Genomic DNA, 17534 nt, shown 5'->3' on the forward strand with positions numbered 1-17534 from the left:
CACAGGTTCTTATGCTCAGCTCTCAGGTTTTTTAAGAACAAGTGAACTGATGGATATGAATTAAAGTGCGGAGAAGTGAAGAGAAGTAAAGTAAAGCGGTTTGATGTCGCACACTCAGTTTTTGACACACGCATTTCACGTGTCAATTCCTTCATGTTCTCTCAGTTCAGCGCAATCAAACCCGAGGTACTTCCTGTCAATCAGTTCAGCGTTCCAAAGAGAACAGGAAGTGTCTGGTGGGAGACATTACCAAGAAAAAACATTTCTGTACTGTATGTTCTCCTCTCATATTTATTTATTTATTTATTGCTAATACATTTTTCAAAAGCTCTATTCGCTTCTACAAGGGCCCTGTTTTGCAAACTTGCAAATCCTTTATTTTATTTTCATCGCACCCGAACAGTTCATTTCTTTATGATGCAGTTCATCTCAGAGCAGTTCAATAGGATTTAGGTGCAGTGACTGTTCCAATAAGTCACAGTCCAGACAGAGCCGGTCTCCGTCTTACACAGGTTCTTCTCTCAGAGACAAAACTGTCCCATTTGGACTCCACATAATAATAATAATAATAATAATAATAATAATAATATATAATTTCTTTCTCTCATTCACTGTCCAATTCATGAGTCTTTTTGCCTTTTTTCCAAATGTGATGCTAAGAAACAAATACCTTTGGGATGCTACATTACTACCTGACAAGCACAAGTACACTTCAAAATCTAGTGGAACATCTTCCCAGAAGAGTGGAGCTTATTACACCAGGAAATGTAGAATGAGATGTGTGTCCTTCTTTTATGTAAAACATTGTGTTAATCAGTGCATATATTTACACTTCACATGGTTTTTCTCTGCATTAATGAGAGCTTTTGTTTGATAGGATTCTGAGTTCAGTTTTGTCACTGTGACTGTCGTTACATAACGTATGTAAAGTATCTTTTTTTTCATCTACTGTTCATTAGTAGCTCTCTAGAAAATAAGTGTAATGGATGTCACATGACTTTATTTGTGATAAAAGCTTTTCCCAAATGGATTTTGCAGCTTTTTTTCCCTCAGATGTTTCACATCCATCATGCTCTCGTCCTCTCTCAATGATGCTCTTCTCTGTAAATTATGGCTCCTCAGTTTAACCCTGAGAGCTCCAGATCTTTCTGGATATAAATCCATGTGAATTATTTTGTCTTTATATCCTGTGAGTTCGATTTGTCCGGTTCGGCTTGTAGATCTTCCTTGTTTGATCTGAACAAGCACTAGAATTTTTTTATTTTTAGACTTTATGTCTATTGCTATGTGATCTAAAACCCCAGAATCGAAAAAATTAACAATGAATATCTTTAAGACGTCTTCAATTATTAATGTTCACATTCGTTTTTCATTTTCTTTTCCTCGTACTCATTTATAACAGATACCATCTTTTCTCTCTCTCTCTCTCTCTCTCTCTCTCTCTCTCTCTCTCTCCTTTTCTTTCTCTTTGTTGATATACATCCTCAAGAATAAGGTTAGAACTGGATAAAGAGGTGGAGTCAGAATAGGATGAAGAAGGGGAGAAGAATTGGAAAAAAGGGGTTGTAAAGTGGATGAAGAGGAGGGTGGAATTAGATGAAGAGGGTCAGGTAAACTTGGATAAAAGAAGTAAGAGGTGGGGTAAGAATTGGATGAAATGAAAGGGTTATGATTAGATAAAGAAATGGGGCTACAATTATATAAGAGTTAAAACTGAATAAAGGGCTGGAATTAAAATTGAAAAAAGGGGTGGTGTTAGAACTTAATAAACATTTACGGTTAGATTGTGACAAATGGTTTGTAATTGAATGAGAATTTGGGGTTAGAATTTGATGAAGGGGTGGAGCTGAAAATATATAGTGTGTAAGTGCGGTCAGATCTGCTACTGTTATACAAATCATATCTTCTCCTCTCATTCTTCACTGCAGTTTATGTGATATTATTTCACATTGCATTTTTGTAGCAGATTGAAATAAACATGTGCAGATTACAATTTTAGTAAGTAAAGATTAACACTTAAAGCAGTTATTCTTTAATGAAGGTTTTAACTTTTCCCCCTGACACTGAAAACTTCTTCCATCAGTGTGTGTTTCTGAATTTGATTGTTTGCTGTGTGGAGATATACTGCTATAGATATTGAGATCTTTAGAAATACAGTAGATTTGATGCTTGTTCAAGGCAGATTGTTCAGCACCATTTTCTCTTCCTTCTAGGTGCAAACAAGATCTGTATAAATATGACAATCTGGATATGAGATCAAACGGATGCTCTCTGTGCCTTTGAGAGAAAGTGTCGCATCCTCATGGTTCATTCCATTGTTGAGTTCCATCGATCATTTTTACTTCCCAAGCTTGGCAACACTGAAATGTAATCTGATCTATCAGTCTTAAACCATGCGATGAAAAGCCAGGTGAAGATCCTCTTTAGCACTGCTGATGTTCATCAGCAATAGTTATGTTAATTATGTGAAGAAATGAGCATTAGTGTGTACATTTTCATGGGATTTCCAATACTCTGACTGAGTGTTTTCTATATCTGGATCTGAGACCTCAGGCTTGGATCTAAAAAGTTCTCTGTGAAACTGGAGTGTCACCTTGTGGCATTTCTTCAGCATCGTTTCAGTTGTTATTAAGAAAAACATCTCCATCTGCTGGTTAGTTAGTGTAACAACCTAAATTCTGCACTATACGGACAAAACGTTTGTGGACACATGAGCATGCATCTTTTCGAACATCATATTTCAAATCTAATCCCTATTTGCTCTAATAATAACCTACACTCTTCTGGGAAGGTGTTCCAGGTGCACCTGGTCTCGGACCGCAAGACCCTACAGAGGATAGTGAGGACAGCTGAGAAGATTATCGGAATTTCTCTCCCCTCTATCATGGACATCTACACTACACGCTGCATCTGCAAAGCACACAGCATTGTGGACGATCACACACACCCGTCACACACACTTTTCACACTTCTACCATCAGGGAAACGGTTCCGAAGCATTCGGGCCGCCACATCCAGACTGTGCAACAGTTTTTTCCCGCAAGCCATCAGGCTCCTCAACAAAGAACTGAACTGAACTCTCTCTCACACACACACACACACACACACACACACACACACACACACACACACACACACACACACACACACACACACGTGTGACTGATCCGCAAAAACCAGACTCAACACCCATCATACACTTCGCTCACCCAGGTTTTCAATACCAATCACACTTTTCACGATCGCAAAATGTTTACATGCCGTCTGTTGCTGATTCCGGGACTTGTTATTTTGCACAATATTCTGTCCAAATCCTTTGGTCACTGTTCACTTTATTTTTGATTGCTGCTGCTGCTGAATTGCACAAATTCTGTTTACATCTTTCTGTTTACACTGCACCTTATTCTGTTACGACAGGTTTTACTGGCGGAGCTATTTCTATTTTTAATTTTATATTTTGTGTATTGTGTATTGTCCTGCACTGTCCTGTGTTGTCTTGCACTGTCTTGTGTTGTCTTTTGCACTGTTTGCACCAGCTGCACACATGCACTTTATGTGGTGAGGATCTTAGTTCTCGGCCCTGTGTTCTTCTGTTCTGTACTGTTTGTTTTATGTTGTTCTATGTAGCACCTGGGTTCAGGAGGAACGTTGTTTCATTTCACTGTGTACTGCATCAGCTATATAGGGTTGAAATGACAATAAAAGCTTCTTGACTCTCTCGACTCATTAGATTTCTGGAGATTTGGGTGATTCAGGCTGGCCAAATACTGATGTAGGTGATGTGAGGAAGCATGTGGGGCATTCCAATTAATCCCAGGTGTTTTACAGCCAAAGATCTTCCACTCCAACCCATGGAAAGATTTTCTTCATGGAGCTCAAAGTGAAGGGAAAATCCATGCATCCAAAGACAATTGTGTGCCTCCAACTTTGTTAGGAGAAGAACTGCATATAGATGGGACAGTCAGGTGTCCCATTACAGCTGGTGAGTCAAAACAGCTTGTGTTAAAAGAGAAAGAAAGAAAGAAAGAAAGAAAGAAAGAAAGAAAGAAAGAAAGAAAGAAAGAAAGAAAGAAAGAAAGAAAGAAAGAAAGAAAGAAAGAATATACAGGTAGAAAATATTGATTATTCCTTCATGTTACTTCTATTTCAGTTTCAGTATTTAATTCAACCAAGTTTGTGCAGCTGACATGATTGAAATATCTGATTTTGCATAATATATCAGATGGATTGGATTCAGAATAAATAAATAAACAAATAAATGCAAACAACTCGTTAATTACCGAGTGACCAAAGTTACAATTAAAACTGACAATGGAACAAGAGAAAAACATAATGGCATCACAAATCAATTTACGCAGCTGAATCTTACAAGCATTTGTTAGATTGTTTTCTCCGATGTTTGGGTTTGCTGTTTATTTGTTTCTATATTGTTTGTTTAATGTTTTAGAGCAAATAAAACAATATTTGATCAGTAGTTGTCACTTAGATGATGCAGTAAAGCCCAGTGTTTAGGAAAGACACAGCTCCACCTGCATAAGAGGAGAAGCTCAGCACCTCGGACAGCGTCTACCTTACACAATGCATCGATTATAGAGAAAAAAATCAATGAAGAGGACCTGAGTCCTGCGTGCATCAGATGATATATTGTGGGTTTACTGGAAAAAAAATAAGGGAGAAAAAAAAGAAATAAAACAGCACTGAGTGGGTATTTTATTTAATGATTGAAATTTCCATGTACAGGTTAGAAAAACGTGCAGATAAGGAAAGATGAAAAAAATATAATGAGCTGCATTCATACGCACCGCTCATCTCTGAATATTACATAGATTTTTTTTATCATTTTAAATGGATGAGAAAAATAAAAATGGCACTTTTGGCTTTTCAGGTGGGAATAACGAGATCCGGCGCAAGATTCAAATCTTTTATGAATTTTTTATACTTATGCCTGGACTGAATGTTCTAAAGGAGAAAGTGGAAGGTGGTGTGGCTTTTTTATTTAATATACATTTTTTATATAAATATATATGAATTCGTCAGTAATCATTGAGATGCTTTTCATCAAATGTGCATTAATTTTAAACAGAACATTATTTTGTCTTATCATCTGCATTTACTCCACATTTTTCCATTTCTCTTTAACTGACATGACATCTATTATACTTCTGTCCAGCTGAAATGTCAGGAGTAACAGCATCTAAAGACAGTTCTTCATTTTGCAGGTTCTGTACTGAACCCTGTAGAAAATGAGGAACATTTAAATAACTTTTTCCTGTAATTGCTCACCAAGAATCAAACTCACACCAAAATCTGATGAAACTCTTCCCAGAAGAGGAGGGTTTTCTTTTTCACAGCAAATGGAGACTAAATGTGGAATAAGATGTTCAAAATGCATAAACCAGATCTTGTTCTGCATTCCTTTTCTTTTAAAACTCCACTGCAGTATTCTTCTTCACAGGTAAAAATGCATTGCATGGGTAAACAAGTGTTGAATGTCTGAGTAAGCACAGTGTTGCTCAAAAATAAGATTGATCAGAGCAGTTCAGGGGGAAAATGAGAGAAGATGATCATTAATATTCATGTATGCAGAGCACAAAGGTTAAGTGTAGAATATGGGAGTCAGCAGGTTGGTGTATCATCTCTTCCCTGTCAGAGTGGATGGATATGTGTTTTGTTCTGTTCTGTTCTGTGCTCCACCAACAATCATGAAACAAATGTCCAGCTGAGGACTTTGCTTTAACTCTCTGCCCTCCTGAGGTAGTCACTCTGATTTTTTGCAAAGCAAGAAGGTTCCCAGAGTCTTTTCAATCCACTTATGAAGCTTTCATAGGCAAGTCTGGTGCATGTTCAACTGGACCCTAACAGTCATAACAGTAAATCATCCCGGTAGTTCAGATCCACCTTCCTCTGTCTCAGTGAGCTTTAATAGCATGCCATGCTGCTTGATTTATCACACTTTAATGCAAACTGTTCTGCCAGCCATGAACTGAAGCTCATTCTCGAGATATGGTTCATATTTGCAGTCAGGGCCCTTAGTGACAGAAGACCCTGTACAGATATTCTAATTTTATCTTAAACTCCTGATTGTGTTTGGTCAGAAGGAATTCCCAGTAGAAGCAGCTCTGACAGTATTGTTGCTCCAGATGGCAGGTTTAATATGAAAGCTATCAATGATTGATTTGTTCATGCATGTTATTTGTATAGTAACTGCTCATTTGCAGAGACGTGTGGAGTGGACGTTAAAAAATCTGAGATGTTTATTTAGCATTTATGGTAGGAGTCTTGAGTGTGAGTGCCACAAAGTTGAAAACAAACATGATATTTTTCTTATTTAAATGTGTATATGTGTGTAACATCCAACAGCTCTGTGATGTGATTATTGAGGAGTGGAAGAGGATTACAGCAACAACCTGTGCAGCTCTGGTGAATTCCACACCCAGGAGGATTAAAGCAGTGAGATAACGATGTGCTCCACACAATATTCACACTTTACACACAGTTTTGACACGTTCACTGAGGGTGGACTCACTTTTGTTGGCAGTTATTTAGACTGCTGAGTTATTTTTAAAGGACCGTAAATTTGTACTGATGAAATGTGAGGGGTGTACTCACTTTTCTTCCTTATGCCATCTCGGGGAGTTTTTCCTTGCCACAGTCGCCAGTCACCACCGGCTTGCTCATCAGGGACAAACTTACTCATAAAGAACATATTCATTTTTAATCACCGCATTATCTGTGTAAAGCTGCTTTGAGACAATGTTCATTGTTAAAAGCGCTATACAAATAAAAATGAATTGAATTGAATTGAATTTTGTACTCACCAACAGATACCACAGCTTCTGCTCAGATCTCGGCATGCTTGGTGGACATATCTTAATGGATGAGTGCTCATCAACTAAAACTCAACCCCAGCTAAACGGAACTGCTGGTCATCCCAGGTGATTCATCTCCAGGTCAAGATCTTCAAATAACACTTCATGACTCTCTGCTCTCCCCTTCAGCCACTGCTCGTAACCTCGGGGTAACTATGGACAATCAACTGTCCTTCTTCGCACATGTTGCTAATGTTGCTCGTTCTTGTCGATTTCTTCTCTATAACATCTGAAGGATTTGACCATTTCTGTCCATACAGGCTGCCCAGGTGCTTGTTCAGTCTTGTCATTTTGAGGCTGGACTACTGCAGCTCTCTGCTGGCAGGTCTTCCCCTGAACGATATTCGTCCACTGCAATTAAGATTACACACTTATATTAAGTGTGTAATCTTGTGTACAGTGTAGATTTATTCATTACTGAAGACTCAAAGCACTTTTGTACGTCGCTCTGGATAAGAGCTTCTGATAAATGCTGTAAATCTAAATGTTTTGTGAGATACTGTATATACACGAGGTGGTATCAACAACAAGTTTGGAGACAAGCTCTGTTTACACGAAAGTACTTTATTTATCTACATTCACACACTATCACCTTCTGGTTCAGAATACAGTGCTCCGGTGTTCTTCTGGAACGTGTCCTGGAAGTCTTCTTTTCAAAGCATGTCAAGTCCACAAATCTGCCGATTTGGGTGGGTGCAGAAATGAGGATGTGGATCAGGTGGATCATGTGAATTATGTGGATGACGTGTATCATGTGGATTATGTGGATCACGTGGATCACTGTGGTTCTCCGACGATCATAATGCAAAAGTTGCCAAACGGTTTTGATGTTTGAGGCTCTTCAGCTTGTTGAAGGTCTTCTTGATCTCTCCTGTCAAACTTATGTCATGTCAAATGTCGTTCTGGCAGATTTCACGCAGAATTTCATGTTTGCTCGTTGTTCTAACTTGCTGTCTGTCTCTTTATGTAACACCAGACAGGTTTGATGATATTGACTCCTTATTCTTCTCAACAGTAAAGATAGTTCTTAATGACATTGGCTGTATGATTGTCCTGCTGCAGAATAAATTTGGGGACAGTCAGGGATTTCCCTGATGGTACTTCATGATGAAGTATCTGCCTGTAATTATCATTCACACTATATGGCAAAAGTTTTTGGACACCTGAGCTGGCTTTGTGCAATCTGTGTGATGCTGGAACAGGTTTGGGTTCAAATGAAGTGAATATTTCACACCCACAGACGTTCTATACAATTCTGTACCTCCAGGTTTGTAGGAACTTTTAGGAAAAGAACTGAAGAATGAACTCAAACTGATCTATGTTTTGGCCTTGCTCAAATCAGGCCTTATTCAAGCTACAGCAGCATTTTCCTGTTATTAATGTCTTTACATTTTTATATTTTTCTGTTGCTCACTCAGAACATTCTAGGACTCGGGTCTGAATGATTCTAGCTGAGCAGGATGGATTTTACCGATGTACCACTCTGCTGGTGGTCACTTAGCCTGTCACTTAGCTAGACATTATCCATCACTGCTGCAGGCTGTAATTGACTTCACATTGCGTCTGGAACTTTATTAGACCAATAAGTGACACTAACATCACACAAATCAGCACCGCAGTAGACGTTGAGGAATCGGCTCTGGATCTTTTGGTGAAAGGAGACACAACGGAAGAAGCTGCATATACTGTACTGTGTCTTGGAAGACACTGGAGCATCTTCATTACCTCATAGTACATCATAATCTAAAGTTAGTCCCTTTTCGCCTGAGGTGCAACCAGTGTCCCAGTTCAGTCCGAAGGGTTGAGCGTTGTAGCAGATTTTCCACTCCACCCAATCTTCATGAAGCTGGCTTTGTGGGTCCTGCTGGAACACATTTGGGTCTCCTAGTTCAAGGGAAAACTCCATGCTAACACATCTTATACAATTATGCATCTCCAACGTTCCATGGCACCAGTTTGATGAAGAACCATGTACGGCTGGAAAAGTCGCGTGTTCCAATCATTTTGGCCAAAGAGTGTATACACATGTATATATTTCTTCATGATTTCTACATAATGTTTGTGAAAACATTGCAGTAACGTTTTCATTCTGAACATGTGTAAAGATTCTACATCCCATATTGAGAAGGCAACATTAGCATTTGTTTTCCATTCACTTCGGGTCTAAACCAAACCTCCAACTTTTCAGATCTTTTATCAGATGAATATTTCTCTGTTTTACATCTTTTTCAAATGCTCAAGTTTCTGTCTAAGAATTCTGCTGAGGCGTGTGATGTGAGGCTCAGACGTGCATTTAGAAATGCTTTTTATATGTGTGTGTGTGTGTGTGTGTGTGTGTGTGTGTGTGCACGCGCATGTGTGTGTTTGTGTGTATGTGTGTGTCCGTGCGTGCGTGTGTGTGTGTGTGTGTGTGTGTGTTTGTGTGTATGTGTGTGTTTGTGTTTGTGGGCGTGCGTGCGTGTGATTGTGCGCGTGTGTGTGTGTGCGTGCGTGCGGTGTGTGTGTGCGTGCGTGCGGTGTGTGTGTGTCCGTGTGGTGTGCGTGCGTGTGTGTGTGTGTGCCATGTGTGTGTGCGTGCATGCGTGCGTGTGTGTGTGTGTGTGTGTGTGTGTGTGTGTGTGTGTGTGTGTGTGTGGTGTGCGTGCGTGTGTGTGTGTGTGTTTGTGTGTATGTGTGTGTTTGTGTTTGTGGGCGTGCGTGCGTGCGTGTGATTCTGCGCGTGTGTGTGTGTGCGTGCGTGCGGTGTGTGTGTGCGTGCGTGCGGTGTGTGTGTGTCCGTGTGGTGTGCGTGCGTGTGTGTGTGTGTGTGCCGTGTGTGTGCGTGCGTGCGTGTGTGTGTGTGTGTGCGTGGCCTCATGAAAGCCTCTCCAGATGGCGAATGGACGGATGAACAGAAAGATGACTGAGCGCTTTTTTGTGATCTTCACGTCAGGTTCAGGACGTCACACATTTATTGAGGGACGTGGACGCATCAGGGGTCCTCAGGGGATCTTTTCGACCCTGATTTGAATTGAAGTTCAATGCAACAGCGAGAGAGAAGATGCGACGGGGCTGAGATGAAAATCAATAATTATACAAAAGAGAAAGGAAATAAAGACACATTTATGAGCCGCTGCTTTACAACTCAGGAGAAAAGATTCCAGACTTTCTGAGAAATCCACTGAAAGTTTAGTCGACTTTTGGGAATAAAGTGTTGTTCCTTCATATCTCTCAGCATGTCTCTGTCCCTCATGTTCCTGTGTGTGATGATTATTACACTCTCCTAACTGAGGCTGAATACAGCTGTCCACATGTGTGCACTGAAACAGCTGGAGGACACACTCAGGATTTAGTGGTAAAGTGGGTAATCCTGCAGCAGAAACACAGTCTGGGAACTTATGCGTCCATGTCTATTTGTCTACCTGTTGTCTCTTATACTTCAGCCCTTGTTTTCATGTCCCCTGTATTCTTGTCCATTGTTTGTTTTTTATTTGATAAATTTAAAACATTCAGCTTTTAGTTTAAACAGGATTTAGTTGTTAGAACTTTTTTTTTAATTTGCAGAAAGATCACCTCAGATTAGAGATGAATTGTGTGCTGAATGCAGCTCGCTACGTCCCCTGTAAACCGCTGAGGACATGTAGAACAGGAAGCTAACTCTAGCCGTCTGTGCAGCAGCAGGACTATAATAAGCCATGGCCTATATCACTGCACATCTCCTGCAGGTCAGGAACTGTGAACTGTTCCACTACAGGATCTTATCAGGGTTGTGTCTTTTTCACACCAGCGCATAATCCTGTGGTAACCACACACCGAGTTCCCAGTCCACATTTATTCTCCATTTTCTGTTAGAATAAGCTCCACTCTTCCAGATGTTCCACTAGATCCTGTTGAAATTGAATTAAATCGTTAATATTTATGTTAACACAAATTCATTTAAGCAGCACATTTCATCATCTTTAATAAAAAAATTATTCATATGAAACACACACACACGCCACACATTCCACACACACACACACACACACACACACACACACACACACACACACACACACACACACACACTCCACACACACACACACACACACACACACACACACACACACACACACACTCCACACACACACACACACACACACACACACACACACACACACACACACACACACACTCCACACACACACACACACACACACACACACACACACACACACACACTCCACACACACACACACACACACACACACACACACACTCCACACACACACACACACACACACACACACACACACACACACACACACACACACACACACACTCCACACTCACACTTCACATACACTCCACACACACATTCCACACACACTCCACACACTCCACACACACACACACACACTCCACACACTCCACACACACACACACACACTCCACACGCACACTTCACACACACACACCACACACACTCCACCTCACCCTTCAGTTCCTCTGTGCAGCTGAGATGGAAGAGGCTGAGAACCTCATTATGCGTAGCTAATTCTTCATTTTTTACTTTTTCCCCCCTAAGCTTATACAAAGTCCTCGTGTGTGTATGAGGAACAGCCTCCAGCTCTGGAGGTGACGTGATCTCGCTGTGGGGAGAAAAGAAGCTCTTGAGTTAAAATGTCCTTTAGAATCTCTGCAGAGGTTTTTCTCTACACGACCCCAAGTGCTGCTGAATCTTATGGGAAATTAAGTTCAGTTTGGGTTGATTATTATAAACTTTTTCTCTTTCCCGCAGGAGATGAAGCGGTTAGAAAGCTTTTCCAGAGACGATGCAGTAGAGAGAGAATCATGAGGCTCTGGAATCAACAGCTCCCACGGGACAATGTCATGGTTATGAGGTCATCACTCAGAGCCAGGGCGTGGTGTTCAGCTGGACTTCGCCTGAAATGTGTTTCCTGAACAGATAAGAAACTTCACTATGGCCTCCTGTGGTGACCTCAGCTTCTCTCTCACACATACATCAATATATTGTTTGTGAAGATTGTGAACACCTGAGCATTAGATACTGGCATGTGCTTATTTTGAGCATCCTTGTCCATATTTAGTATAATAGCCACCACTCTTCTGGAAAAATGTTTCACCAGATTTTGGAGTGTCCTTGTTTCGATTTCTTCATCTACATGGGTGTTAGTAAAGTCACCGATGGTGGTTACCGATGTAGGGGAGATGAGGAGGTCTGGGGTGCAGTAAAGCCGGAGCTCTATAGCATCTAATGGAGATGGCTTTGTGAGACTCTCCATTAGATGCGCATGCGCGGGAAGGGTGAACGTGGCGTGTAGAGCGCGTGAGAGCGGTTGGCGTGTTGGCAATTTTTTTCGGCGGTTTTTAGGAGTTTCTTTTCCTTAAACATCTAGGATATATCTAGTGTGTGTGTGTGTGTGTGTGTGTGTGTGTGTGTGTGTGTGTGTGTGTGTGTGTGTGTGTGTGAGTGTACAGGAGTGTGTGTTAGCGAACATTGTCTCTGCCTCCTACATGAACAGTGTTATTGTTGTTTTCCTGAATAATCTTGATAAAGTGAATAAACTGATCCAGAAATGAATTGTTATTAATAGTGAGTGTTTACTGGTTTCTCCTCTCAGTTCTCCTGCTAAAACGTTGTTATCTAATGTCCCTTCTTTTATCAGTGATGAGGTGATTGTGAAAGATCTGTCTTGGTACGGGTGAACCGTCTCCCCCGTGAAGAAAATCCCCTCGGCTGTAAGTCCCCACAGGTTAAGCACTTGGTCTTTCAGGAGGATGGTTTTTATGGTCTTAAATGAAGGTCTTGAGGAACTAAATGTGGAGACGTGGAGATGGAAGATGAGCCTCTGTTTAAAGTTACAACAAAGAGGAAGAAACGAGGTAGAGGACAGAAAAAACAGGGCAAAACAGAGTAAAAGGCAGATGAAGCTGAATCAGACAGTGATGATGGCATTTATGGTTTATGTGTCAGTTGATTAATTTTATTTTTGGGCAGGAGAAAATGGCCACATACATAAACAAAATAACCCAAAACACTGACTGTGATGCTTTCAGGATCTTCTCCAGACTTACAAAATCCAGGATTGTTGTTGATTTTAACTTCTACAAGAGTATGGGGGATCTGAAGATCTCTGTGTTCATTAAAAGAGAAAGAATTGTAATTTGCACCAGAACTCAGCTAAATAATCAAATAAACCTCCATTTTCTCTCATTGTCTTATTTTATTTATTTATTTATTTGACTTTTATTACCTGATACCATCCAGAACATAACGTGACTTATGCTGTCTTATGTTAAATAAAGGAGTGTAAGTCAAAAAAAGTCTCTCTCTCTCTCTCTCTCTCTCTCTCTCTCTCTCTCTCTCTCTCTCTCTTACTCACTATTTGGCAGTAGTGATGTCGCTCCCGACTCACGCTAGGTTGCGCTCAGTGCGATGCCGCAATGCGCATGCGCAAAAACCCCACCTCCCATCCACACCCCTCCTTTTCTTCCTCCCCCTGTTTTTTTTCCCCTCTTCTGCACTTCCCCCTTTGGCCTTAGTGGTCGGTTGAGATTCCCGAGCGTGAACGCGCACCGTGCACACGCGCTCTCGGCACCTGCTTTTCTGACAGAAGCGGACTCATTATTTGGCAGGGAGCGGCAGCAGCTCAGAGCTTTTACCTCCTCCTGGAAAAGAACAAGGAGAAGAAAGAGGAACACAAGAAGAAGGAAAAGACCGGCGTGGATTCGTTGGGAATTTATTTTTGATAATAATCAGAGCAGCACGAGGAGGATTTTTATCCACCGTTTTCCGGGGCGTGCTGGTGTTTTTTTTCCTTCCACCCCCCAAAGGAGGCGTGTTTTTATTGTACTTATTATTTATTTATTTTTATCATTATTAATTATTTATTTCGGTCCTCATCCGATCATCTAAACGGAATAACGGCCGCGCGCGCGCTCGCATCTCTCATCATCTCGGAAAAAAGGTAAAGGATCTTAGGCGTGGGTCGCGTGCTCCTTTCTCTCTCTCTCTCTCTCTCTCTCTCTCACACACACACACACACACATACACACACACTTTCTTTCTTTCTTTTTATTGCCCTGAAGTGGAAATGCATTATCATCATTATTATTATAGGAGGATAAAAATGTGCGCGCGTGCCCGCGAGCAAAATGGACCGCTCTGATTTTTCACGTGCACGCTTCATCCGTCCATCTCTCTGTTCATCCCCCTCTCTTTCTTCATCCATCCGTCTATATCCATCCCCATTCTGCTGCCGCTCCAGCCTGTTAGCATGCATGCTACCCTGAGCTAAACATACAGTCTGCAGCACACCGACTGCATGTCTAATAAAATGAGAAAAAGAAAGAAAGAAAGAAGGACAGGACAGAACAGGAAGATGTGATGCATGATGCGGTAATGTGTATCCGGTTTGCACGCGCTGCCTCAGAGATCTCCCGCGCGCTTTTGTGTTCACGTCGCTCGTGCTGATCCTGGAGGTGATGCTGCATTTAAAAAAATCTGTTTCGTGTTCACGGCGACATCATTTATTTTTTGTGGAATTTTCTTGGAAGCGTTGATGAGAACAAGGATGAGCTCCAATTTTTGGGTTCCTTAGGGGTTTCTCATGGGTTCCTGAGGTTCAACAAGCGTTCCCAGGTGTTTCCTCAGGGGTTCTTTATGGGTTCCTCTGGAAACATCAGACAACAAAGTCTTTAATGTTGCATGCTGCATTTTACACACAACTGGACGAATGTGTTTGGAAGCTAGACGCCCCCATTCCATTTCTTTCAAAATCCGTATGTCTTTCAGTAAGATGTCTTTCCTGCAGCCCTGGTGTCCCGTTACAGTAGATCTTTCCTCCTTCGTTCCCCACATGGGATCTTCACGCCTGTGTGTCTTGTAACCGAAGCTCTGAGGAGGAATCCAGACGATGTGACACGTCACAGACCAGATTTAGCAGCTGAAAGTTTTTTTTTATTGACTTGGTTGTGTTACACACCCCCATCGAATAAACAAGTCAGAGGAGAGAGAGGGGGGGGGGGGGAGGAGGGAGAGAAAGAGACTTTTTGACTTTTACAAAACTTTATTTAAGCACATCATACAATTTAGAGTGACTTCATAAATTAAATAATAAATGAATAAATAAATAAATATGAAGAAGGTTATATATTTGAGTAAAACATGAGTAATGAGTTCAGTTCTGGTGTAAAGTTTATTCTCCGTCTGTAACAGAGCACAAACACATTCTCCAACACACACACATTTAAACACACACACATCATTCACACTTCTGTACAAATTACAATCTGTTAAAACTCTGGATTTGATCAGCCTTTTTAACATTCTTGTGTCTCCCAGTCAGTGTTCTGTGTGATCTGGTTTTCCGGCTCAGGTTTTTCTCCATCTTCACCTGACCGAGGAGAAAATGAACCAGGTGGCACCTGAACCTGTTTCCTAACGTATTTAACACAAAAAATAAAACACTGAACAGTAAAATCAACATAAAAAGACCTTAAAATGCTCCGAAAAAACACAAACAGTGACTTTAACCTGGAGCAGTGAATAAAAGCATGAAAACTGTTTCTCTCTGTGAATAAAAAGGACAATCAGGTGTAGCATCAGGGTTTAAAACAGAAATAAAAGAGTTCACAGAGATGATACCATGTAAAATCCTCCACTGGAGGTCAGCAGCTCTTTTTGATAACGGTGGTTTGTACAGTGTCTCCACTCTGATTTAATATCAGCATTTAAAACCTGAACACTTCTCCATGGGGGTCCACCCTCCAACTCAGCTTCTTCAGAGAGGGGGGGAGGGAGAGGGGGAGATCATCCATCCATCCATCCATCCATCCATCCATCCATCCATCCCTCCCACAGATTAGACATGTCAGACTTTGGGAATGAGGGAGAATATCGTGTAGATGTAGGAATCCTGGGGATTTCACTCCAGAAGTAAAGTTTAGGTGAATGAAAATCCTTCTAATCAATGAGGAAATACCAGAGAACCAAAAGCATGTAGTGCTCTGTGCATGAGACACGTGATTATTTCTTGGCGTGTAGACGTCCTGAATGGTCGACAACTTCAAACATTTGTAGCTTTAAAGTCTGACTGTTCTGCTGAGAGGTGAATTTTCTTCCCACTCCAGGTTTTTAATGTGCTGAAGCAGGATTTTTTGGAGTTTTTCACTACATTGTGCTTCGTCCATTTTTTGAGGCAGGATTCTGTACCGTTACCCGTGGGAAAATACCGCTATGCTCCTGAAGGAGGCGCAACATATTTCACCCGTTACACCGTGTGTAAAGTGTCTTTCGTTAAAGCCTGTGTAAAGTGCGTGCGTGTGTGTGTGCGTGCGTGTATAACAGAAAACTAATCAAGATTGGAGTTACACACAATCAAGCTGCAGTATTGCTCTTCTACCGCACCTTCACCTCAACTACATCTGTTCATTAACAAGAGAAACAGACCTGCTCATTCATAGTTACATTTAACACTGTAGATCACATCAAAATAGTCTGCCTGTCTGCCTGTCTGTCTGCCTGTCTGTCTGCCTGTCTGTCTGCCTGTCTGTCTGTCTGCCTGTCTGTCTGCCTGTCTGTCTTTTCATCTGCTTCCTTGTCATATGCCTCTTTATTTGTTTTTTATTTATGTATTAGTTTGTTTGTTTAGTGTCTGTCTGTCTGTCTGTCTGTCTGTCTGTCTGTCTGTCTGTCTGTCTGTCTGTCTGCGTGTTTGTCCTGGGTAATTTTCTGCAGTAAAAATTCCCATTAAAGTGTTGGAGGTGAAATATCAGATTAATCCCAGAGAAGGAGACGAGAGAACCGGGATGTGTGAGGAAAAGCAGAAGGAAACATCTAATCATTTAGGAAGAGCTTTAGATTCAAATCACATGTTGAATGAAAAAGTCAGAGAGGCAGTGGGATGGGAGAACCTGGACAAATAGACAGATGGACAGATAAACGGATAGACAGATGGACAGAACAATGACCGAATAAGAATGGAGTAAAAGATGGACTGAGAGATTAGACAATAGGCTGGGTGAGGGGACAATTTGCATCCCATCAGATCACTCCATTCAGTGTGACTTCCTGGTTTGGGATGTGAGAGATCCCGGAGAGATCCTGGAGAGAGGGAATAAAAGCAGAGGAGAAGAGCTGATGTGAGATTTGTTTGGTGTTGCAGCTTCTGTAATGTTTTAACTCAGAGTTACATTTCAGCTGTTCTGTTTCCCCAAATACCAGGAAGCAGTTCATCTCACCAGGAAGCAGGGGTGTGACCCATGTCCTCTAACTCATGACCTTTATCAGTCTCACATTTTCACCTGCTTTGACGGCATGAACGGAGCAGGAAGCACTTCAACACCAGAGTTGTGGAGCCTGGAGATGAGGTTCTCCTCTGTTGTTATATGTATATATATATTTATATATTTATATTTTCATTCCGAAGACTGCCATCAAACTTATTAACCTGTTGTCATGGCAACGCACGATCATGTGGTAATATTCACACTGCGGGTGTAATTAGAAAAACAAACAGTCAGGTTTAATAATCCAGAAGCCGGGTAGGAAAAATAATCACGTTTCTGATTCATGTTTCTATGTGGCCGTCTCACGTGTCTACATTCCCTCCTCACATTGCTACATTCTCATTTCCCACCTCACGTTTCTACATTTCCTGCTCACGTTTCACTGTTTACATT

At 41.2% G+C, this 17534-nt stretch overlaps 1 protein-coding gene and 2 long non-coding RNA genes across 5 annotated transcripts in view; all 3 read left to right on the forward strand.

The window, feature by feature from the left end:
- Nucleotides 1-2126: 2126 nt before the first annotated feature.
- Nucleotides 2127-7190, forward strand: LOC310721041. 2 transcript variants are annotated; one of them, XR_014531902.1, is made up of 5 exons: nucleotides 2127-2410; nucleotides 3829-3982; nucleotides 4448-4646; nucleotides 6825-7018; nucleotides 7130-7190. It is a non-coding gene; the product is annotated as an uncharacterized lncRNA (long non-coding RNA). The 2 variants fall into 2 exon arrangements; XR_014531903.1 differs by lacking the exon at nucleotides 4448-4646.
- Nucleotides 7191-8134: 944 nt separating this feature from the next.
- On the forward strand, nucleotides 8135-12084 carry LOC310721042. The gene is made up of 4 exons (XR_014531904.1): nucleotides 8135-8840; nucleotides 9802-10208; nucleotides 10456-10573; nucleotides 11416-12084. It is a non-coding gene; the product is annotated as an uncharacterized lncRNA (long non-coding RNA).
- Nucleotides 12085-13316: 1232 nt separating this feature from the next.
- LOC310721031 (catenin alpha-2-like) overlaps nucleotides 13317-17534 on the forward strand; it is a 28079-nt gene continuing 23861 nt past the window's right edge. The window contains exon 1 of one of the 2 annotated variants that reach the window (XM_083532234.1): nucleotides 13317-13819. The gene's annotated coding sequence lies outside the window, so the exon portion shown is untranslated. The remainder of the gene's footprint in view (nucleotides 13820-17534) is intronic. The other variant, XM_083532235.1, reaches the window with a different exon arrangement.

The sequence above is a fragment of the Silurus aristotelis genome (genome assembly GCF_946808225.1).
Source record: "Silurus aristotelis genome assembly, chromosome: 27".
In the NCBI taxonomy this organism is placed as follows: domain Eukaryota; kingdom Metazoa; phylum Chordata; class Actinopteri; order Siluriformes; family Siluridae; genus Silurus; species Silurus aristotelis.